The sequence below is a fragment of the Chelonia mydas genome, chromosome 6, assembly GCF_015237465.2.
Source record: "Chelonia mydas isolate rCheMyd1 chromosome 6, rCheMyd1.pri.v2, whole genome shotgun sequence".
NCBI lineage: Eukaryota > Metazoa > Chordata > Testudines > Cheloniidae > Chelonia > Chelonia mydas.
In genome coordinates, this window is record NC_051246.2 from 51,970,097 (window position 1) to 51,994,264 (window position 24,168).

Consider the following 24,168-nt stretch of genomic DNA (forward strand, 5'->3'; position numbering starts at 1 on the left):
AAGTTCTCATTCTTGAGGATAAAATATCTGAGGCAGCAAAAGTCTTTCTACTTTGATGGATAAAGGCATGATGGATACAAATCGATGATTTTTTTGAGAAAAAAGTTCAGATTTTTTTAATTTAAATTGGATTTTTTTGATTTTGCTATTTAAATTATAATAAGTTTTTCTTTTTTAAAATAAACCTGTTTAAGATGAAATCTGAACATAGTACAAAATATGCCTTTAAGCCTTAAATTTATTATAATCTTTTAAAACATTTAAGTAAAATATAAATATGCTGAATCCATGAGACTAAAAAAAATTGAGTTAAAAGATGCTTTTCTCTATAAAGAAATAGATTTTTCCCTGATTCTAATTTTTCAGGTCAAGCTTTATAAATAGGACACAATAGGTCATGTACTATATTAAGGGCTCATTTTGTTTAATAAAAAAATTGTATGCTGTTTTTTGTGTTTAATTAAATTCCAGTTACTAGCGTAATACAGCTTGACACAAAGCATGAGCAAAAAGTTAATTATCTAGTAAATATGCAGTATATCATTCACCATTTTCTAGCATACTAAAAATATACAGTTAACAAGAATCTGAAAATACTGAGCTGTATAATTGCTTGCTTAAATGTAGATAGTTATAGTGCTGGCAATAGCTAGGAGAGTGAGTTTGTGTGTGGGGGGGGGGGGTGGTGAGAAAACCTGGATTTGTGCTGGAAATGACCCACCTTGATTATCATGCACATCGTAGGGGGAGTGGTCACTTCGGATGAGCTATTACCAGCAGGAGAGTGTGTGTGTGTGTGTGTATGGGGGTGGGGGAGTGAGAAAACCTGGATTTGTGCTGGAAATGGCCCACTTTGATTTTCATGCAGGTTGTAAGGAGAGTGGTCACTTTGGATAGGCTATTACCAGCAGGAGAGTGAGTTTGTGTGTGTGTGTGGTTTTTGGAGGGGGGTGAGGGGGTGAGAGAACCTGGATTTCTGCAGGAAATCGCCCACCTTGATTATCATACACATTGTGAAGACAGTGGTCACTTTTGATGGGCTATTACCAGCAAGAGAGTGAGTTTGTCTGTGGGGGGGCGGAGGGTGAGAAAACCTGGATTTGTGCTGGAAATGGCCCAACTTGATGATCACTTTAGATAAGCTATTACCAGCAGGAGAGTGGGGTGGGAGGAGGTATTGTTTCATGGTGTCTGTGTATATAATGTCTTCTGCGATTTCCACAGTATGCATCCGATGAAGTGAGCTGTAGCTCACGAAAGCTCATGCTCAAATAAATTGGTTAGTCTCTAAGGTGCCACAAGTCCTCCTTTTCTATTAACATAACTAGTTCCCAAAGCTAAGTATGGTAAAGGGGCCAAGTTCCAATATAACCGTGGCCAAATCCAAGATCTGAGTTATGTTAAAAGTCAAATTTGTACACAGACATTGTCAAGGTTCCTTCCCCACTCTGAACTCTAGGGTACAGATGAGGGGACCTGCATGAAAAACGCCCCTAAGCTTATTTTTACCAGCTTAGGTTAAAACTTCCCCAAGGTGCAAACTATTTTACCTTTTGTCCCTGGACTTTATTGCTGCCACCACCAAGTGTCTAACAAATATAACCGGGAAAGAGCCCATTTGGAAACGTCTTTCCCCCAAAAATCCCCCAAGCCCTACACCCACTTTCCTGGGGAAGGCTTGATAAAAATCCTCACCAATCTGCATAGGTGAACACAGATCCAAACCCTTGGATCTTAAGAACAATGAAAAAGCAATCAGGTTCTTAAAAGAAGAATTTTAATTGAAGAAAAAGTAAAAGAATCACCTCTGTAAAATCAGGATGGTAAATACCTTACAGGGTAATCAGATTCAAAACAGAGAATCCTTCTAGGCAAAACCTTAACTTACAAAAGTTACAAAAAAGACACAAAAACAGGAATATACAGTCCATTCAGCACAACTTATTTTATCAGCCATTTAAACAAAACAGAATCTAACGCATATCTAACTAGATTGCTTATTAACCCTTTACAGGAGTTCTGACCTGCATTCCTGCTCTGGTCCAGGCAAAAGCAACACACAGACAGAGAGAACCCTTTGTCCCCTCCAGCTTTGAAAGCATCTTGTCTCTTCATTGGTCATTTTGGTCAGGTGCCAGCGAGGTTATCTTTAGCTTCTTAACCCTTTACAGGTGAAAGGGTTTTTCCTCTGGCCGGGGGGATTTAAAGGTGGTTAGCCTTCCCTTTATATTTATGACAGACGTACACTAAATCACCTTAAAACATCACAGTTAATCAAAAAAAATTTAAAAAAAAAACCTTCAAAGGTTATTATTTGGAACCTAGAAATATATCTCACTTTTAATTTATAGCGCTGTTAACTCACCTGATAACATTTTACTTACAATCAACTAGCAAATAGCAGAATAATAAGTCAATTGTCTTTGGAAAAGTCCTCTTAATCATTCTTTGCACACACACAAAGTTTACTTTATGTCAACCTCTCACAGAAAGTCTACTGTTAGCAAAGATTTAAAATATTAGCGGGGTGCTGGGGGTGCGGCTGCACTCCCTGGCTTGAAGTGGTTTCCATCACACACAGGGTTTACAATTTTGTTAGATGGCTTTCAGCACCCCCACTATACAAATTGTTACAACACCACTGAATGTTGCAACATTTCATTCATCTGATTTTTGCAGAATCTGATTAATAGCTTTTTTCTCTTTTTTTCACCTCTTGAATTATTTTTCTGTAGCTACAGTTTAAATGATCTGTGCTTTTCAATTTATATTATGAGTTTGCATTTACATAGAAACAAGCAGTGTGAAACTAAGAGCATGGCTATACTGGAAACTTCAAAGTTACTGTCGCGGGAACACTCCCGCAGCAGAGTTTTGAATTGCAAGTGTGGTCGTGGTCCCCACGAGGGGATTAGCTCCCAGCTCTCGGAGCCTGTCTACACTAGCGCTTTAAAGAGCTCAGACTTGCTGCACTCAGGGCGGTGATTTTTCACACCCCTGAGCCAGCAAGTTAGAGCGCTATAAACTGTAAGTGTAGACAGCCCTAAGTGTACAACCAAGTTTGGAGGTGGTTTTAGGAATATGGAGGTTTTCCAGGAGGCATTTTGCCTTTGAGGCTAGGGAAACTCTACTCTGATAAACAGCACATCTTGTGTTTCTTGCTTAGAAACGCAGGGTACTGCTTTCAACATTTCACTCAATGAAACTCACTGTACCCCATCTTTTCAAAAGCAATTGAAATAATCTTAAAACATCACAGTTAATAAAAAAGCTTCAGATAAGAATAAAACCAAATAAAAATCGATGACCATAAAACAACTTGTGAATGCTGTGTGCCCTCATGCAGTCTCAATAAAAAAATTGTCTCAGTTTATTTATCTTGTAATTTTTATTCATATTATCTACGATACGCTTCAGCCTGCAATATTTGAAGTCCTTCAGTTTTGGCCTTCCTACCTTAAACATTATTGATGACTTGCAATAATCATTTCAAGATTCTTTAATGACAGGTTTCAGAGTAGCAGCCGTGTTGGTCTGTATCCGCAAAAAGAACAGGAGTACTTGTGGCACCTTAGAGACTAACAAATTTATTAGAGCATAAGCTTTTGTGGGCTACAGCCCACTTCATCGAATGCATAGAATGAAACATATAGTAAGAAGATATATATATACATACTGTGACAAAGTTCCTCCTCTACCTTGGTGGGTCTTGCGCTTATTGGCAGATCTGCTTGCCTTGGAGCTTCATGGCAGCCCTCAGTTTGGCCGTTTTTGTGAACCCACAATCCAGGTCAACTCCTCCTGTGTCTGACCAGGAGTTGGGAGGTTTGGGGGGAACCGGGCCTGCCCTCTACTCCGGGTTCCAGCCCAGAGCCCTGTGGAATGCAGCTGTCTAGAATGCCTCCTGGAACAGCTGTGTGACAGCTACAACTCCCTGGGCTACTTACCCATGGCCTCCTCCCAACACCTTCTTTATCCTCACCACAGGACCTTCCTCCTGGTGTCTGATAATGCTTGTACTCCTCAGTCCTCCAACAATATGCATTCTCACTCTCAGCTCCTAGTGCCTCTTGCTCCCAGCTCCTTACACACGCACCACAAACTGAAGTGAGCTCCTTTTTAAACCCAGGTGCCCTGATTAGCCTGCCTTAATTGATTCTAGCAGCTTCCTGATTGGCTGCAGGTGTTCTAATCAGCCTGTCTGTCTTAATTGTGTCCAGAAGGTTCATGATTGTTCTGGAACATTCCCTGTTACCTTAGCCAGGGAAAAGGGACCTACTTAACCTGGGGCTAATATATCTGCATTCTGTTAGTCTCCTGGAGCCATCTTGCCCGACCCTGTCACAATACAGAAAAGGTAGAAGTTGCCATACAAACTGTAAGAGGCTAATTAATTAAGATGAGCTATTATCAGTAGGAGAAAAAAACTTTTGTAGTGATAATCAAGATGGAACATTTAGACAGTTGACAAGAAGGTGTGAGGATACTTAACATGGGGAAATAGATTCAATATGTGTAATGACCCAGCCACTCCCAGTCTCTATTCAAACCCAGGTTAATGGTATCTAGTTTGCATATTAGTTCAAGCTCAGCAGTTTCTCGTTGGAGTCTGTTTTTGAAGCTTTTCTGTTGCAAAATTGCCACCCTTAAGTCTTTTACTGAGTGGCCATAGAGGTTGAAGTGTTCTCCTACCGGTTTTTGAATGTTATGATTCCTGATGTCAGATCTGTGTCCATTTATTCTTTTGCACAGAGACTGTCTGGTTTGGTCAATGTACATGGCAGAGGGGCATTGCTGGCACATGATGGCATATCTCACATTCTTTAAGACCTCCAGAAATTTGCCAGACTATTTTAGAAGGTTTTACTTAAGTATTTTGTTGACATACTGTGGTTTGTATAAGACATTACACTTTGTCATATTAAAGACCTGATCCTGCAAGCATTTTGCACAGGGAATTTCCACTGAAGTCAATTTTGGTCTTTCAGTTACTGAAAAAAAGAACAAAATCTTCCATGTAGGCTGATACGCTTCTTCACAAGACTGCTTAGTCTTATCTCTGACTGAGATAGTCAGTTTTGCAATTGATCTGGTGCATGACCTTAGGAGGTCATATCACCAACCTGTAAAATGGGAATAATACTTGCTTGATGAGTGAAAAGTACTACAAATGCTAGGCATTATTATTAATTTATTATAAAACAGTGCTTTCTGTGCTCACCCAGAACTACCTGTATTTATGTATTTATGTAACCACAAGTATTATGTCATAGTTTGCTATTCGAACTCCCACAAATCTGCATTTATTGCTCCAGTGTCCATTCCATTCTTTGCTTCTAACCTGCTGACTGTTCTCATTGGCTGCTAATGCTTTTTTAGCACTGTGTTACATAACTAAACAAACAATCCAAATAAATATTTTAAAAGGAGAGATGTGTGTTGAGGCACAGGGAATAACATCCTTCCACACCAAGTAGAATCCTTCTTTACCTTCTTCTTTGAGAGGACATAACCTAATACCTTCCATTATAATAATAATTCTTTGTATTTTTACAGTGCCTCTCATCCATAGATCTCAAAGCACTTTACAAACATCTAATTAAGCTTCAACACACGGGCTATGTATATTTGCCCAGTTCCTCACTACAGGCTCCAAGAAATGTTTTACAGACAAACAGATACAATACAGGCAAGAGCAACAGAATGCTCTTCCTACTGCCCCATCAATAGGCCCCACCTGGAGGGAACAGATTCTTTACTTTCCTGACTCATTCAGTCCTTAGCTTTTCTGCTGTGATGATCAATACAGCTGACAATAGGGGAAACTTGTCCACTAGAAACTGGATTGGGGCAACCAACTTATTTTACCTAGGCCACAAAACAACCATTTGTTTTTGTTTTGTGTTTTAAATATAAAAGAACAGTATGAAGGGAATTTCGAACCTCCATTTATTCACAAGCTACTGTATTTGTGTTGCGGTGTATTATGTATTTGGCTGGTTCCTTTATGATTCTCACCCATTAGATGATATCAAAATTATGACCTGATCCAGCAAGGTGATGCATGTCCTCCATTCCATTTGTCTTCAATGGGAGCTGAAGAGCTCTGTACCTTGCAGTGCTGGGTTCTGAAACATCTAGTTACATCATGTAACATCATGTTACAGAAAATGTTACATTTTGTAACATCCAGTTACAGAACTTTTAAAGTTCACTTACAGTAACTTTCATGATTTTTAAAGTACCTTGATTTCTAGGTGAGTTAAATTTTTGACTGATTAGTTATTCTTTCTGGCTCCACAAACCTAGGGCCTTCAAGTTATAGTACTTCTTACAGATATTATTTATGGAATGCTAGCAGTATGCTTTGCATTGTAAAGAACACAGAGGAAAATCAATGTGCTCATAGTCACAAGGAGCTTACAGCCTAAGGCTATGTCTACACTACACTACAATGTTGTTCAGGGGTGTGAATAAACCACCTCCTGAATGACATAAGTTACACCGACATAAGCGCTTGTGTGCACAGCATTACGCTGGCAGGAAAGACTGTCCTGTCAACACAGCTTCTGCCGCTTGCAGAGTGGTTTTTTTATGCTCTCTCTCATTAGCATTGAGCGTCTTCCCCAGACACGCTGCAGTGGCACAGCTGCACTGTACGTGTAGACATGCCCTAAGATGACCAGAAATTCAAATTAAAAAAAAAAATCCATTTGGTGACCAGAAGACAGATTTCTACTCAGTGCAGAGTTTGGTTTGGTTTGATTTTGTTTCAAAATTCAGGGGAGCATTTTAGCATGTGCTTAACTTTAAGCATGTTTACACAGTTAAGCACATGCTTAATTGTTCCTCTGAACAGCAATGAACTTAAGTGTGTAATTTTGTGTTTTCATGCATCAGAATCCAGGGGAGGGAGACTATTCAATGTACAAAGGTATAAAGACAAGTCTGGGAGAAGGATACAGAGGCAAGTGGCTTGTTCCATGCAAAGGAGCAAAGAGGGTGGAGGAGGAGATGAAATCAAATCTGTACATGCAGAGTTATCCAAGGCCTTAAAGACAGAGGAACGTGAAGCCGAAGGCAAGATGGAGCCAATGTAAAGATACAGCATAGAGAGTGATATAATCAAGGTAGTGAAAAAAATGACATTTTGCTCCTTTTGGCTTATACTATTTCTCTCTTTAAATCAAACTTCCTCTTTAGATAAACTATACTAAGTATTTATAAAGAGTAATTATAGTGAATCTTGTACTAAAGGCCACCTCCCTCTGGAAACCCAATGTCTTAAGTGCCTTCTTTTAAGTAAACATGCTTTCCAGCACATTTTGTTTGACCTTTAGTTAAAGGCCACCTGTTTTACACAATCAACTTTGGCTGGTCCCTTGGGTGGCCTCAAAGCAGGTTTCACCATGGTAGTTCGAGGTCTGTGTTCATTTCCATGGCAGTTTAGTTATGGTCTCTGATTTTCAGCCTCCATTTGCCAATAAACAAACAAAACAAACAGTGATATTCATAAGTAAATTCCTTTGAATGAGTCTAGCTCATATCTTCCAGGGATCTTAGGCATGTTTCTGTGCTATGCTCTAGAAATGTAACAGTGTTAACAAATTAGATGATATATGAAAATTACTGCATTTTGATTGATTGCATGAATTCCAATAAAGCTATTATTCATACACCCAAAGATAAAAGCGTAATAGTTTTTTTTCCCCCTGGACCTCCTAATGTATCTACCTTCTATAATGTTAGCTTCAAAAGAAAAATTGCACTTCTGAAATTAATGTCCACAACACAAAACTTTTCATATGTTTCTGCATCGAATTATATATATAGTGACTTTAGTACATTTGCAAATGCATTAACCTTCAACTCAAACAATATACACTTCTCTATTCAATACATTTTGATGTTTTAATCAACCTCCTTAGAAAATTCTTCAAAAGTTTAAAAAGACAAAGAATATAACACTTCTCAATTTATATACAGCTACCAATGTTTTATTTTGTTCATGAAAAGACCCCTAAGACAATGGATGCTTATAGTTTATCTACAAAACCCTGGACTGAAGATCTTAAAAGGTGCATAGCTATCAACATACAAAAGAGTTTGTGTTTTATTAACTCAATATGATTTTTTCCTCAGCTATTTAAAAGGAGAATCTTACTGTATGAATAGTTAGCTATTCACAGTTCTCTGTAAGTGAAGCTGAAGTAATACACTACTTTGATTTTAAAAGTGCCTTTTCCCTTCTTATTTATACAGTAATAGACAAAGTATAATTCTCTCTCTGGAAAAAGTTCATTTTCCCTTCATTACCTGCATAATGTAAGCATTTTCGGAAAGCAATATTATCTTCCAGCCTCTGTCTGTACTTGGCTACGTAAATATCAAAAAGACTTTAATATGTGGAAGGCAAAGGACACAAGAGAATTAAAAAAGATTTACAACAGGAGAGAAAAAAACCCAGAGCTTATTGAAGATATTGACCTCGAGTCCAGCTCCCTGGCGTGCAGAATAGCTCAGTTGCTTACTAATTTAGTGTTTGTGCTTAGTGTATCTGGTTTTTCCCCACCATCATTGTCCACAAGAAAAACATTTTTTGTGATACTTCAAATACAAAGGTAATTAAATTTTATTAGAGAAATGCTGTTTCTGCCTTGTTACATAGATCAGATCAAGGCACTTAACACAAGAAGATTCTCTTTTTTTCCAGCATATGGGTAAGATGATTCCATCATTTGTGGCTTGTTATATATTAAAGTTTTACCTGAACTGACTTCTTTGTGTTTTTGATTAGGTTCTTCTTTTATTTATTTGCTGCTTAGCCAAAAACATTGTTATTTCTTATCATTTACCATGTTTTGGTCCGAACAAGACTTTCCCATTTAGGACAAAGGAAACTTCAAAATGATGATCTATTTTTGCTTTGTAGGATTACAGATATCTTATGTATTAACTGGAACTGACCAGTAAAATTCAGATGAAAGATTTTTTGTTGAAATTTGCTGATTCATTGAAATCTAACCTATTTTTTCAGAGACACATGAATTTTAATAAGGTTTTTCTGAAATCCAGGTAGAGTTCCATCGGAAACCTGCCTGGTTTCTCGCCAGCTTTCCTACTTTGCTCCTTGATACCTGCTGGGTTTGCCTCATGACCAGGAACCCCAGGGCTTCCAAGATCTGTAGCAACCTGCATGTAGACTGCCCCAAACCCAGGGCTCTATTTCCTTTTCTGGATAATTTTGAATTGTTTTGTTTTCTTTCTGAGTTGCAACCAATCCAAATTTTGAAGTATAGAACTCCTCCACTCAGGCCCATCTATGTTAGTTAATAATAGAGATGTGTGGAGAAAGATAATTCTCATGCCAATTTCAAACCCAACCACGGCACCACTCAAAATATGGGTTAATTTGGATCATTATTATTAGGTGTATTGTAGTAATGCTTAGATGCCTCTACTGAGATCAAGACTATTTATACACACTGTACAAGGCTAGGGCTAGAATATGACCCTTCCACATTGCTCATGCAGGGAAGTAAGTTGACATCATGGGTGGCAGTGCATAAACTGCTGAGTCACTAATCCCCTTTCTACACAGTAAGGTGGACAAGAGTGAGGAGCCAGCCCTGTTCCCCCAACACATTGGTGAGCACTCCTGAACCAGCATGGAGGGGAAAATAGCTGTGCTATGAAAAAAGGCTGGCAGAGCTTACTTCCCCCTTTGAAGCAAGGGGAAAGCCACAACTAAATTGCAGCTCTGGGTACATCTACACTGGAAAAAAACAACAACGCAGCAGCAAGTCTCAGAGCCTCGGACAACTGACTCGGGCTCACGCTGTGAGGCCAAAAATAGCAGCATAGTCATTTGGAATTGGACTGGAGCTTCGGCTTTGAGACCCTTCTCCCTCGTTGGGTTTCAGAGCTCAGCTCTAGCCCAGGCCTGAATGTCTACACTATTATTTTTAGCCCCATAGCACAAGCCCCACGAGCTCTAGTCAGATGACCTGGGCTCTGAGACTCGCTGCTGTGGATTTTATTTATTTTTTTGTAGCGTAGACATGCAATTAGAGCCATAATTCAGTATTTGCTCTGCCCCTTACTTAAAGCAGATTGTGAGATTACAATCTAGCTCATAGTAAGGGACAGCCCCTGCCCCTAAGAGTTTACACTCTAAATATACAAGACAGACAAAGGTGGGAAAGAGGCAGAATTACTATCCCCATTTCACAGACGGCGACTAAGGCACAACAAGATTAAATGAGTTGCCCAAGGTCACCGAGGAAGTCTGTAGCAGCACTGGCCATTGAAACCAGATCTCCAGGATTTTGATTCAGGGCATAGAAAGATAACACTCCCATCTTTAAATGCTACCCAGCCAGGCAAGTTCCAACGCAGGTCCAAAAACACTGGTGAAATTAACAGAGTTTCTCTCTAGCTACCTAGATTTGCTTACTATCTTCAATAACCAGACTAAGCAATGTTCACTTTTTAGTAGAGAAAAGTAGTGAATGAGATTTATGTATATAGCTGGTTTGCAGACAAAATAGAGACCTAGAAAATAAAATAAAATGACACAAGTATTTACAAACAAAGCAGGATTTGCAACAAACTCTTTAAGCCTTCACTGGCTTAACTGCCAGATATAGTTTTGCATTTAACATTAAAAATAAATAACAGACCAGCTTGCACAATGATATTCCTTAGTGTTCCTTTAAGGATAATTCTCTCCTCTGCATTAGACAGAAACCACATGAACATGCCCAACCCAAGAACTGCAGAACTATCAGATCAGAGCACCAGACCTTTTCAGTGAGTTATAATAGCTTTGGCTCAGGGATTTAGATTATTCTGAACCATTCCTCCTCCATTGTAGCACACGGCAAAAAAAAGGTAACTCTATCCCATACTGCTGTCAGCCTACCATAAAGCTTCCAGGGTTTTGTCAACATGGTCAAGTTTTAGGTGACCGAACAGAAAACAAAAGCTGAAATTCTGCATGTGACAAAAGGTTTCAATGCAATTTAACTATGAAAGAAATATGTGGTTTAAGAGAGTCATTTTTCTTTCCTGCCGATAACACAAGAGCTAAACAAACAATAAAAACAATACTTAGCTCTTTATTTAGAACTTTACATCTGGAGATCCCAGTGCTTTTCAGAGGAAAAGAAATATAATCATCCCCATTTTACACATGGGGAAACTGACAAACAGAGAGGTGAAGTAATTCACCTGAAGTCGCACAACAGGGTGTTGGCACAACCAGGAATAAATATCAGCTTCCCTTGAACATAGTGGGCTGGATTCATAGCTGTGCCTCCAGGAGGTGTAGCACGTAAGACATAGCCCAGTGGAGTGGCAGGGACAATAGTAGCTTATGTGCCATCCTAATTTTGGGCTGCTCCAGGAGCCAAAAAATCCTTGAGGTAAGTTACAACAGCTCCAGGAAGCCCATCTCGGGTTATACTGCAGCCCAGAACCCCTACAGAACTAGGGTTGCCAACTTTCTAATCCCACAAAACCAAACACCCTAGCCCCACTCCTTCCCCAAGGCAACACATCCTGCTCCCCCCTTCCCCAAGGCCCTGTCCTGCCGCTCACTACATTCCCCCTCTCTCTGTGGCTCGCTCTCCCCCACCCTCACCATTTTCACAGGGCTGGGGTAGGGGGTTGGGGTCCAGAGGGGGTGAGGGCTCCATGGTGGGGCCAGGGATAAGGGGTTGGGGTGCAGGAGGGGGCTCCAGGCTGGGGGGTGGGACAGAGGGGTTCAGGGTGTGTGAGGGGGCTCTGGGCTGGTGGTTGGGGTATGGTGAAGGCTCCGTCTGGGGGTGCAGGCTCTGGGGTGATGGGTCTATTTAGACTTTTTATTTTTTGTATTTATAACTCAGCAACACAGGAGACTGACAGGAGAACTTGAGGGACAGGTGTAGGATAAGAAATATTTTTTACTCATGTATTTATTTGTAATTGACTAGATTTCATGTTGATGGTACCCCTTTAAAGCCTGATTAGGTGAATTCATTACCATTTGTGATTTCATGAAAGAACACTTAGGAAATTCAAACAAGTGAAATTATAACAGGCTAATCAAGGAATGCAAAGGGAATATAAAAGTCCTTGAAAAATCTTGATTGAATCATGATCTAAAATATTCTTAACAACGGGTCACACAAATTAAGCAAAATCAGACTCCAGGACTACAGATGTAAGCCTTTACCAGCACAAACCTAATAACAGTTACAGAGATCTTTCTAAATCATATGTAAGTGATGAACATAGCTGATCATACAGGACCTTACACCCAGAAGCCTCTGTTATAACAGCTGTCATAAGAGTAAGCTGCATTAAGAAGAGATGCACTGACCAAGCAGTGATGCCTATGGATACTGTCCTTTTGAAGGGCATGGTTCCTTTAAGGTGCTCGGGGAGCGCAGAGACGGGCACCACACAACAGAACAATCAGGAGGAAATTCAGTGCACTGAAATACATGGCATTTCCTTTCCCCTAGACAGATTTCTTTCATGAAGGTGCAAATCCAGCCTATGATTTTTAACCTGATTCTGTCCCTTTTGTAGTGTCTCTTGTAGTAGAGAATAAACCTGGTTCAAATGATGATTCTCGTTACACATAGGCCCAGTAATTCTTCTCCCTGGCTCTCAAAACTTCCAGATTGACCAACACAAGCCTGAGCTACCTAGTGGCTCTGCACTCTAGATGAAATCCTGAGCCATTGAAGGTGAAGAGGTTTGCCATCAGGGTTAGAATATCTGGATGAGTGTTTATTTTAATATATATGACAGAAAGAAAGACTGAAGTTTTGCAAAAAGAAAAGGAGTACTTGTGGCACCTTAGAGACTAACAAATTTGTTAGTCTCTAAGGTGCCACAAGTACTCCTTTTCTTTTTGCGAATACAGACTAACACGGCTGCTACTCTGAAACCTGTGAAGTTTTGGGGATCAACCCAGACCAGTGCAGGGATGTGTCACCACCTACTCTGCAACTCTGCATGCCTTAAATGCTATGCTGCTGTGACTCATGGCCTATACACCAACTGCCACCATGCAGGTCACACCCTGGCTTCTACCACCCAGTTACTGTTTGCAGAGTGACACTAACACCACTGCCTCAGCCATGATTTTCCCCAGCACCATCTCCCTGCAGTGTCCAGCCCTCTCCTAGAACACTCACAGAAGTAAAGTTTTTTGCTCCTTTAAAGAGTCAATACAATACTGCTCATTAATTCATCTGAGGTTTGACAAACATTCTTATTTTAAGCACTGAATTGGTTTATAGTAAAAGTAAAACAAGTTTATTAAATAAAAAATAGATGTAAGTGAGTTCAGGTTCAAGGGATAAAGGCTTGGTCTACACTACCAACTTACGTTGGTATAATTGTTGGTGTAGATATCACTAGGTCGATGGGAGATCTTCTCCCGTTGCTATAGCTACCGCCTCTTGGGGAGGTGGAGTACCTACGTCAATGGGAGAAGCTCTCCTATCGGTGAAGGTAGCATCTTCACTAAGCGCTACAGCGGCACAGCTCCACCAGTGCAGCTGTGCCACTGCAGCGTTGTAAGTGTAGACAAGCCCAAAGATTAGAGGGTTACAAACAAACAGAAGTAAAAATACACTTTCTAATGGCTAAGACCTAACTTAACAAACTACTGTCTTTCTTCAAGGTAGTTTCCTCACCAATTTTCCTTTTCCAGCAAAGACTGCCTGGCTCTTAGCCAGGTTCCCCGTAGAGTCAAAAGCGCTGGTTTTCCATGTCTCCTGAGGTGTAAGATAACTTAGGGTTTCACTCCCCCTGCTATATAGGCCAGTAAACCTTTGAAATGTATTGTTCTTAAATGTATCCCCAGATAGAGTTCCTTTTTCCTGCTTGGTGTGGAACCATGCTGTCTGGTGTAGACTCCATGCGGTCTTCTCCCCATGGGTGATTTTTACACTGCAAATGACCACTTTCTGCAACCTCCGATACAAATGAATAGCCCACTGAATCTGGCCACTCCTGGTTTGAGGTGTTGGCCTCTTTTTTTTTTTTTTTTTTTTTTTTTTTTGGAGAAAACCTGTTTATCAACTCCCCCCTGAGATGCCTGGCTTAAACACATTATAGTATAATTCCATCACCTCTATATAATCCTTTGAGGGTTCACAGTACATACATCACACCAGAATATTAATGATCAGTGAGTTATTAGTTTTTTAATGACATATTATATGACACCTTTTACACACATTATAAAAATAGTGACTTGGGATACATTGAACTGGTCAGACCAACTGAAATTCACTGCTAGATACCAGGGACTTCTTGCCTTCTAGCACAGGGATCCTTTTTTAGGGTCACAATAACATAATGCAAATGTAGTCTTTATTATGTGCGGTTGGTATGGTATTTCATCTTAATGATGTAATAAAGCCCTCATGCACTCCCATAAAGTTTAAATTTTTAGATGAACAGAAAAATGTCTGAACATGGGCACAGAAGGAACGGAGGGTGTGACACTTGTATAATTTAGCCTAAGAAACTGGAATACACAGGAGTAAAATATATATCAGGGAATTTTCTAACACAATCTATGAACCACTTTCAGTAATGGAAGGTGAAAAAGAAGTGCAGTATGACTACGTAAAGGAACATTAGTGGTATTAAGAATTATTTTTATTATCTAAAAATGTATTTCATACACTGATAGGAGTTTTGCACATACCTATGATTCATTATAGATCAAATATCCTTATTTCACACTGGGTATATTTTTTACATAGTAAGTGCTATGGGGAAATAAAGACAGAATCTATGTCAAAGCCAGAGACTAAAATAACACATTAAGCCAAAACCCCAAGATGCCTTAACTAAAAGTGATCTGAAAGGAATTTTTCACTTCTTCTGTAATATTCAATAAAAGTAGAATACAGTTGTTCAGTTCTCCCTCTTCAACTAAAAAAAAAAACAAAAAAAAACGAAACAACTGTGACAAAGTTCCTCCTCTGCCTTGGTAGGTCCTGCGCTTTCTGGCGGATTTGCTCGCCTCAGAGATTCATGGCAGCCTTCAGTTTGGCCGCTTTTGCTACAGTCTCAAACCTGCCATTCACACAGCTAACCTCATCACTGGCCAGCATTGGGGGAACAGAGAACAATCTCTTGTCCCACCTAGTGGGTCAGGGACGGGCCAGATCCCAAATTAGACCTTCCCCTCTTGTGTCTCACAGACCAGGTCAACTCCTCCTGTGTCAGATAGGGAGTCAGAGGAATGGGGGGGAACACGGGCTCACCCTCTACACCAGGTTCCAGCACAGGGCCCTGTGGATAGCAGCTGTCCACAACGTCTCCTGTATCAGCTGCATGACAGCCACAACTCCCTGGGCTACTTTCCCATGGCCTCCCCCCAGCACCTTGTTTATCCTCACCGCAGGGCCTTCCTCCTGAAGTCTGAGAACACTTGTACTCCTCAGTCCTCCCGCAGCATGCCTTCTCACTCCCTGCTCCTTGCATGCCCCCCACTAACTGATGGGAGGTTCTTTTTAAACCAGGTGTCCTGATTAGCCTGCCTGCCATAATTGATTCTACTAAGTTCTTAATTGGCTCCAGGTGTCTTAATTAGCTTGCCTGTCTTAGTTGGTTCTAGCAGGTTCCTGATTGCTCTAGGGCAGCCCCTGCTCTGGTCAGTCAGTGAACAGAAAACTATTCATCCAGTGGCCAGTATATTTGCCTGCTACCAGACTCCTGCACCCAACTGCTCTGGGTCTGTCACACAACCTAAACTGGAAACACTACCTCAAATTGTCACCTATTCACCCCCACTACAGCATTTGAAGACTACAGCATTGTGCTTCCCTCACACTCAGGTCCCACCACTCCAGACTCCTGCCCGCCCAGAATCTTGTAGCCTGTCTTCTCACACAACCACAAAGAGCAACTTCATCACTCCCATCCTGAAACAAATCCACTGCCACCACATTCAGGGCAGAAGACAGTTTTAGTGTAACTCCAATGGAGCCAGTGAAGTTTCCCTAGCAAAGAATTTTGCTCCTGGTTTTTAAAACCTTAGGTGGACTTGCTCCAGCCTACCTTAAAGACCAGAGGCCTGTTCTGGCACTGCCACTGATTTTAAGCTGTTTTTTCTACTTCCTTCCTCTGCTTCTTTAGTGACATCCTCTTACTTGCCCCTTCCCACATATGGACCAATGTCAGTGTGCAAACCTTCTTCCTCTGCAGCCCCCAACATCTGCAACAGTCTCCTTCTAACTCCTCATTGACTTGCCATCAATTTTCAAAACTAATGTGAAAAACATAGCTTTCCTCCCTTACCTGTGCCTCCTTCTGCAAACGATTTTTCATTTTATCATTGTCTTTGTATTATTTGACTCCATAAAGGATATTGATATAGAAAGCCTGATCCTGCACCTATTGTAGTCAAAAGGAAACTTATCACAGCGATTCCATAATTCATGTGAAATACCCTATACAAAATAAAGTTATATTGTATTAAATACACCCAACTATGTTTACACAAAAGTAAATTATGACTAGCCCAATGATCCAGAAGACAATGCCACGTAAAAGATGCAACGCATCAGATCATGGACTCTAATTCCTCCAGCTATTCAAAGCTTAGAGCAACACAGCACTTAAGGAGAAGATTTATAGCCTATACCACACGTACCTGTACCTCTCCATTGCTTCTCATTATAAAGCAGCACGGCATGCTCATTTTTGACTGTCTGCTTTTCCCATTTGCAGTGATCATGAGTGCTATGAATGTGAATGGACAGGAATGAGAAAAGGCACCCCAGAATTAGAAAGTAAGCAAAAGCCTTACACCATTACATCCAGTAAACTTCAAACTGTGCTTCTGTCTATTTTTGCTGCTTATATACATCCAAATTACCTTCAGAGCAACCCCTGTACTTTGTGCCTCAGGCTTGATGGCTCAGCCATACACTGCTGAAGTCTTTCCACTCCCCCCAGAATATTTAGCACAGCTGAACAAATAATTAATAATGAATCTGAATTCATAATGAAATATTGCTTATTTTTCTCATTATGTCTGGAATTAGGCTGATTATTTCTGCTCACCCATCATGAGGTTCTCAAATCCATTGCATATTTGAAGATATATATACACCATATAGGTGGAGGTAGTATCCATGTGATACAGTAAATTATTTTAGTCTTGTGATAAATTGTGCATGTAAAACATATCACATACTAGTGGCCACATCACTGTCACACTAAGTCATCTTTCCTAGAGCTTGTATACACAATTTAGAAATTCACTTTCCATGAACATTTTTGCCAGCCAAATTTAATGATTCACATATTCACAGAAATAAATATGAGAAAGGCACGAAATTTGCCAAAGAGAATTAATTTTAAAATGTAAACAAATTTGCAAAAATGTTTTTGTATTATTACCACCACCTCTACTAATTTGCAGTCATATCTATCTTGTGTATTTATAGGCACCAAAACTGCAGTGTGTAGGCACCAATGCAATCAGCCAATACACCTATAAATGAGTAATGATTACTACAAGAAAATTTTTCAAAGAATAATTCTAAATCCTACCAGTTGTCAGCCTATAGTGCCAACAACAACATACCAGAAATAGGGCTATAGCAATATATCCACTCTTTCAAATGATCTTCTAGAAAGAGCTGTGAGTAGCACAATGCAAACAAGAAATATATTATATACTAAATGTATCCAGGTTCAAGAAAATGAGACCGAAGAGAGTTAGAACAAAGAACATTGAAAGAGGGATCTGTTGTGGTAGATAGCACCTCATAGATATTATACAGGAAAACTTGATTTAGAAATACAGAGAAATTAGCATTAGAGTCCAACAGACCAAATTCTGCTCTCAAATATATCATGAAATGATGTTGCATGCTTTAACTTGTCTGTCAGCTTTTCTGAAGCACTCATCACCCTAGTATCTAGGGCCCTGATTGTCAAAGTGCACAATTTTACCATTGTCTTCAATAGGAGCAGAAGCAGTGCCTACATGCTGTGCAAGGCAATTAAGGCAGAATTTGTCCTAATGTGAGTAGCCCACACAATTAAAAATGTTAAGAGTTAAATGTTGACGTAATTATCTAAAAATTATAAAAGTCCATAACACTGCAAAAGTCCTTTAAAACTACAAAAAGAAAAGAAAAGAAAAGAAAAGAAAAGAAAAGAAAAGAAAAGAAAAGAAAAGAAAAGAAAAAGGACTGACATTTTATTGTAGGTATAAATGGGGTTTATTTTAAAGATTTTTAATTATTGTCAGTACCATATTTTAGACACTGCATTTGGAAAAGTTTACATGTACCCATTAGTTCTTACTAATTAAAAGCCTAGCTAAACAGAATTTCCCACTTAGCAGGCTTTTGAGGTACTGTCTTCTCTGCTCTGTTTCTCCTCTTTCTGCGAGTCTCCAACCTTTCCTCCAAATTTTAAATCATTTAGTGTCACATTACACATCATACTATGCCCCTCTCCAGCATCTGTCTAATGCTAAACTATGTTTGAGAACATGGCAGATGTTCCTCCAGTGCTGTGGGGCCTTTATCATGACCCTGAGTTCCCAAGTGGCATTAACTGGCACAGGCTCCAGCAACATGAGATCAGCATTATCAGGGAATTCTCAGTAAAAGTCCCATCCTATAGGACTCGGTTCCTCTGACTGTCCAAATTAAATCTAATTTAAATTGTTGTCTTGTTTTGTTCTTACTTTTTTGATTTCTGAGTTAAAATTGAAGTTAGTTTGTTCTGTAATGGCTGCACTATGAGTCCGTGAAATAAATATATTTATAATATATAACAGATGAAATAGTCATAGGTAGGCATGGGAGGCATAGCTGCAAAGATTCCCTTAACTGTTTTAAAATATGTTCTCATTTGGAGAAGAAAGACATATATGTATAGAAACAAGAGGGGAACAAAGACAAACATAGGAAAGAGGAACATGGAAAAGAGACACAAAGAAGAAAAGTAAATGGGCAGGCTGGGAAGGCAGGCTGAACAGAAGATATCGAGGAGGATGGAATATGTATAGGAAAAGGGGATCCAGGGAACTTTCATGTGTAAAGTCAGTGGGGGCTCTGCACTGGCGCAGTAGTCCACCCATACAGACATTGCAAGACTGGGGTGTAAATGATCATTCATATTCAAATACAGAAGCCACTCAAATTCTTTACTAACCTCAACTTCAGCAGTGTACAATCAGTGTACGATTAACTCAGAAAAAAGACTAATTAGTTAAAAAATTTCAGTCATTTCCAAATAGTGGATAGCCCTTAAGCCCAGCTAGTAGGAAAGTTTAATGTTAGTTTACTCTTGTACTCTGTAATGTATACTTTAAAAGGTGGTGGTGGAAAATATATTTGAAGATATATTAAAACTTTTTTTCTTTTAGAGTTAGCCTGAGAATTGTTCTGCTATAGGACCAAATTTTGTGTGGATAACAAAACTAAGCAGGTGGAAACAAAGAGTACATTTCCACTAGGGTTTTATTTTTGTCAGAGGGATACTCCCAATCCAGTTTTATTAACTCTGCTGCTGCTGCATGCCTTGAAATCAATGCTGAGAATCTTAGTGTATAATAGAGGAAAGAAAACCACAGACATGAATAAACACCAATGATTTGTCTGAAATAGCAGCTGATTGACAAACTTACCGTTTAGCACAGACATGGAGAGCAGCTACATCAAGTTCATCAGAATCTAAATCTCTTTCATTTCAGCTTTCTGTAAAAGGTACAGAGAGGCACAAAGAATGACACAGAGAGAAAAAAATTCAGCAGCCAAAAGACCACTCCTACTTTCTAAGATCTGTTTATAAAACAGGATGATTCACAGCACAAGAGAGCTAATGGCATGTTATACTGTAAAACACTGAGACAACTGTATAGCAAACCACTCATCTCAAAAAATCACACCGAGTCCTAACATTTAAATATTACACACAAACTCTTAAGAGGGAGCCCTATCTTCATTTTGCGTCTGCTACAGCATCGAGTACATTCTTGCATATATTACAAAGTAACAACAGGTGGGTCGAGGAATTTGTATTCAGAAGTGGATTGAGATTAGATTGAGGTTTTGGTTCTAGACTGAGTCAGAGCTAGCAAACTCAGAATTGACAATGCTAAATTCTTGTGAGCTGTACTTGTGATACATGTGTGATACAAGATTTCAGCCCATTGTCACAGGTGCCGGAACTAGAGGTGCTGAGGGTGCTGCCACACACCCTCTCCTTTGAAGTGGCTTCCATCAATATAGGGTTTACAGTTTGGTTCAATGGCTCTCAGCATCGCCACTATAAAAACTGTTCCAGCATTCCTGCCCACTGGAACCAGGAAATAGGCTGTTTCTGATTTTGGACCTGGTCCTGCTCTCAGTTGCACCAATGTGTATCCAGAATAACTACAGAGGACCTGACCTCAGAGGAGTTTTGATACTGTAAAATCAGTGTGAAAGCAGAAACAGGCTATATATCTTTACACTGAGAAGAGATTTTCTGTCTTAGTGACAAATTGTTTCTTTAAAGCAACTTTTCTTCTACTGTAAATTGATCAATCCTTTCTGTGAATTCACAAAATCACTTTTTTTTAAGATGCAGAAAGCGTGAAGCAGCCTTTTACTTTTTCAGAAGATTTACAATTAAAAACAAAAACAAAAACCCAAACGCTAAACAGTGAATTGCTACTAGTCCCATTGATTTCAGTGGGACTACCTGCAAAATAAGGTGTGACTCAACATGATTAAGCGTGGTAGAATCTGGCCCTTAACAACTCCCCACTCCCCAGTGGTTAATTGCCTTAGGTAACTACACAAGAAAGTTCATTTAGATAAACTCAGTTTATGCAGTATTTTAAGGCATTTCCTACAGTAAATATAGTTTATACTACAGATAATGAGGCAACTTTCTCTGATTACTGCAGGTAAAATTAGATAGCTTTTTAGGAACAACACTGTAGTATATGAGATTCTAGTTTTATTATTATCTTTCTTTGCTCTAATGTAGTACTAGTAGACGGGAAAATCGGGCCAATTGTGCTGGGAAGGACAAACATATCTTGCTTTTGGGTACCTAGATGCTATGGGGTGAGGCACTCTATCCATGGATTGGCATACTAAGAGATCAGAAATGACACACATCAGAGACCCATTTCAGATGCAATGCACTCAGAGTTCCTATCATTTGCTAGCGGAAGTAGCATTGAGCCCAGTCTTGTTCCCAGGACAATCAGTGGTTTAGTCCTCCAGTGTAATCTGATGCAGCTGAACTTGTGTATTTCATGAGCCTCCTGAGAGCACACGGACTTAGAAATCTTGATTCCAATTTTACTTACACTAGTTCTATCCCAGTGCAACTACCTGGACTTCATTAGAGTTGCATCTGATTTACACAAACATAAATGAAATCAAAATTAGGCAGTCATGTTGCGCTTCTTATAGGTCTTACAGGTTGTGTGGTATTGTTATGTGCATGTTGGTAAATATATTTAAATAATTAACTACAAAAACAAATGTCATTACTTTTTAATTAAAATGCATCAAACTAACCTAAAATGTTTCATTCAGAAAATACTTACACATTCATTTAGAGCAATGTTTCCTGTGCAGCTTTTTCACATAAATATTTTATTTTAATACTGTTACACAACATCAGCATGAAAACAAATTAAGTAATGAACATATTTGCCACACTAGGCTAACATATTTTATACCATACAACAGTCAGCTGCAGTTCAGATGAAACCTAATAGATGTTAGAATAGATGTTTAGACCAAGAGGAATTGTGAGCTGCCACCATTTCAGGCAACAGAGTTGACTGTTCTAGGCAGAATTAGAACCCTCCATGTCAAACAGTTTTCACAGTGGGATGTAGAATGCATTAAATCATCTATGGAGGGAGGGAGGGAGGGATGGAAGGATTCAATCTACCTATGCAGAATTGAAAAGGAACTTACCAGTTACTGGGGCACCATGTTCCATAACACGCTTCAGATGGTTCAACTACGCAACTATGGTTCACCCGCACAACTAGACATACACTATTTTTGTAGTGTATGTCTTGTTAGGAAATTCCCACGCCACCTTAATCACATTGTCATAAACTAGGTGAGGAAGAATTACGCGGCTTCTCTTCAAATTCGCAAGGGTTTTTGTTTCCCTGATGTCAGTTCCTGTGCCAGGCCCTGGCTGCCAGGAGTAGCAACTGCAGGCAAAGTCCAGCTCTGCCCCAGCCTCCCTGGGCTGGAGCATGCCCAGTGCAGCTGAAATCTTTAGAGAATTTAGATGCCAAATTCTAACTAGTCTGAGCATGTGCAAATTGAGATTTTTCAAAGGTTTATAACTTGGCCAAATTTGGATAGGTTTCCAAGGGAACTGAAAACGACACATCCCTGATACCACGGCAATACCCCTCCCTTCTCCCAAATTTCAAGTACCTTCTCCAAAGCATGGAGGTACCAGAGCTTCTCAATGAAATGGTTGTAAGAATTTTTTTTTCAAACATTGGCAAGACAATGTATTTTCCCCTAACTTTGTTCTGAGAAATGGCTAAAGCATTTTAGCTGGAAATTTAAAAAAAAAATTAAAAAATCAGCTTGAGGCAGACACTCTCCATGGAAAATTTCAGCCTGAATTCAGACAAAATAATAAGTAAACAGGGTCTTATAATGAAAAATGTTACTCAACCTTAATTATAGGTGCCGCTAACAGTTCTGCCTATAATAAGTTCTAGTACATGGCTAACTTAGATTTCTAGGCATCACTATACCACAAATAATACATAAGGCTACCACTAGTTTTGTGTCATATTTGGCAAGTCTTTTAATCACTCTGCTTCATTTTCACCTAATGCAGACATTTTGAGGATTATTGGTACACACGTTACATATAAGAAGAGCTGTATAAATACAAAGTCTTGCTACTTTTTCATGTTCAGCTGCTATTGTACTTACACAAATAAAAGATGAAGGCAACTTTCAGCTTTTGTCCATGTGCAGGAAACTCCTTCACTTCACACTGAGAAGGCAAGAATGCAGGGATTTCATTATCTTACAAAGTTCAAACTCTTTTATTTACAAATTCACAGTGAGTCAACAGCAGGACTCTACTACGTTTATTTTGGCTGTAAAGTTGCTCTGCATAGTTGAACTTCACATCAGCCCTATGCTGGCATTCAGAATGCCAGAAGATAATGGAATCCTTTGTACTCTGAGGAAAAACATCCAGAGTGAAATTCACCTCTCTGCTGTGGGTCAGTACAAGCTCTACACACAACTTTACACCTCAGAACAGAGGTTAAGTAGGACCCACCAAAGAGAATCATCAAGAAATCCTCAGTAAATCAGAACCATTTGTATATCTATTATATATACACACATATTGGTAAACTACAGGAGTTACAGTCAAAATTTCTCAAATTGGGCAAGTTTTTAAAGTTAGGATTGTGTACATATTTGCATAAACCTAACTAGTGTGTGCAAATCCTAAATCCTTACATGCAAATTGGTGTATTTTCAAGTGCCCGTGACCAGTCATTCATTCAATTGACCGTATGCATATGCAAATCTCTCTTTTGTGGGCACACATGAGAAGTAAAGTAGCCTCAATTTGCTTTAGCTTAACTAAGGCCACTTTACTTCTCAATGAGAGTGTTCACACACGGGTTTAATGCACTTTAGTTAATACTAATACAAGCTAATACTTGATACCTTTGCTTAACACATATTAACTTTCCTGAGTGTCCCCAAGTAGACAAACACTTAGGGTTCTCTACAGCAGTGGTTCTCAAAGGCAGTCCGCTGCTTGTTCAGGGAAAGCCCCTGGCCCGCACATCCCTTCGCCCGCCCCGCTTACCGTAGCCCTCATTAGCCTGCAGCAGCAAACCGCGGCCAGTGGGAGCCGTGATCAGCCGAACCTGCAGACGCGGCAGGTAAACAAACCAGCCCGGTGCGCCAGGGGCTTTCCCTGAACAAGCAGTAGACCAGCTTTGAGAACCACTGCTCTACAGTACCCATCACCATAGTACAGTAACTCCTCACTTAACATTGTAGTTATGTCCCTGAAAAATGCAACTTTAAGTGAAACGATGTTAAGCGAATCCAATTTCCGCATAAGAATTAATGTAAATGGGGGGGTTAGGTTCCAGGGAAAAAA

The 24,168-nt window shown here is 39.6% G+C and overlaps 1 protein-coding gene across 2 annotated transcripts in view; it reads right to left on the minus strand.

Annotated features, from left to right (window-relative positions):
* The window catches only part of SHANK2 (SH3 and multiple ankyrin repeat domains 2), a 612,060-nt gene that overhangs the window by 540,183 nt on the left and 47,709 nt on the right, over window positions 1–24,168 (minus strand). The window contains exons 2-4 of one of the 2 annotated variants that reach the window (XM_043548746.1): window positions 22,968–23,031; window positions 19,673–19,742; window positions 16,673–16,761 (exon numbers count right to left, since the gene is read on the minus strand). The gene's annotated coding sequence lies outside the window, so the exon portion shown is untranslated. The remainder of the gene's footprint in view (window positions 1–16,672; window positions 16,762–19,672; window positions 19,743–22,967; window positions 23,032–24,168) is intronic. The other variant, XM_037899997.2, reaches the window with a different exon arrangement.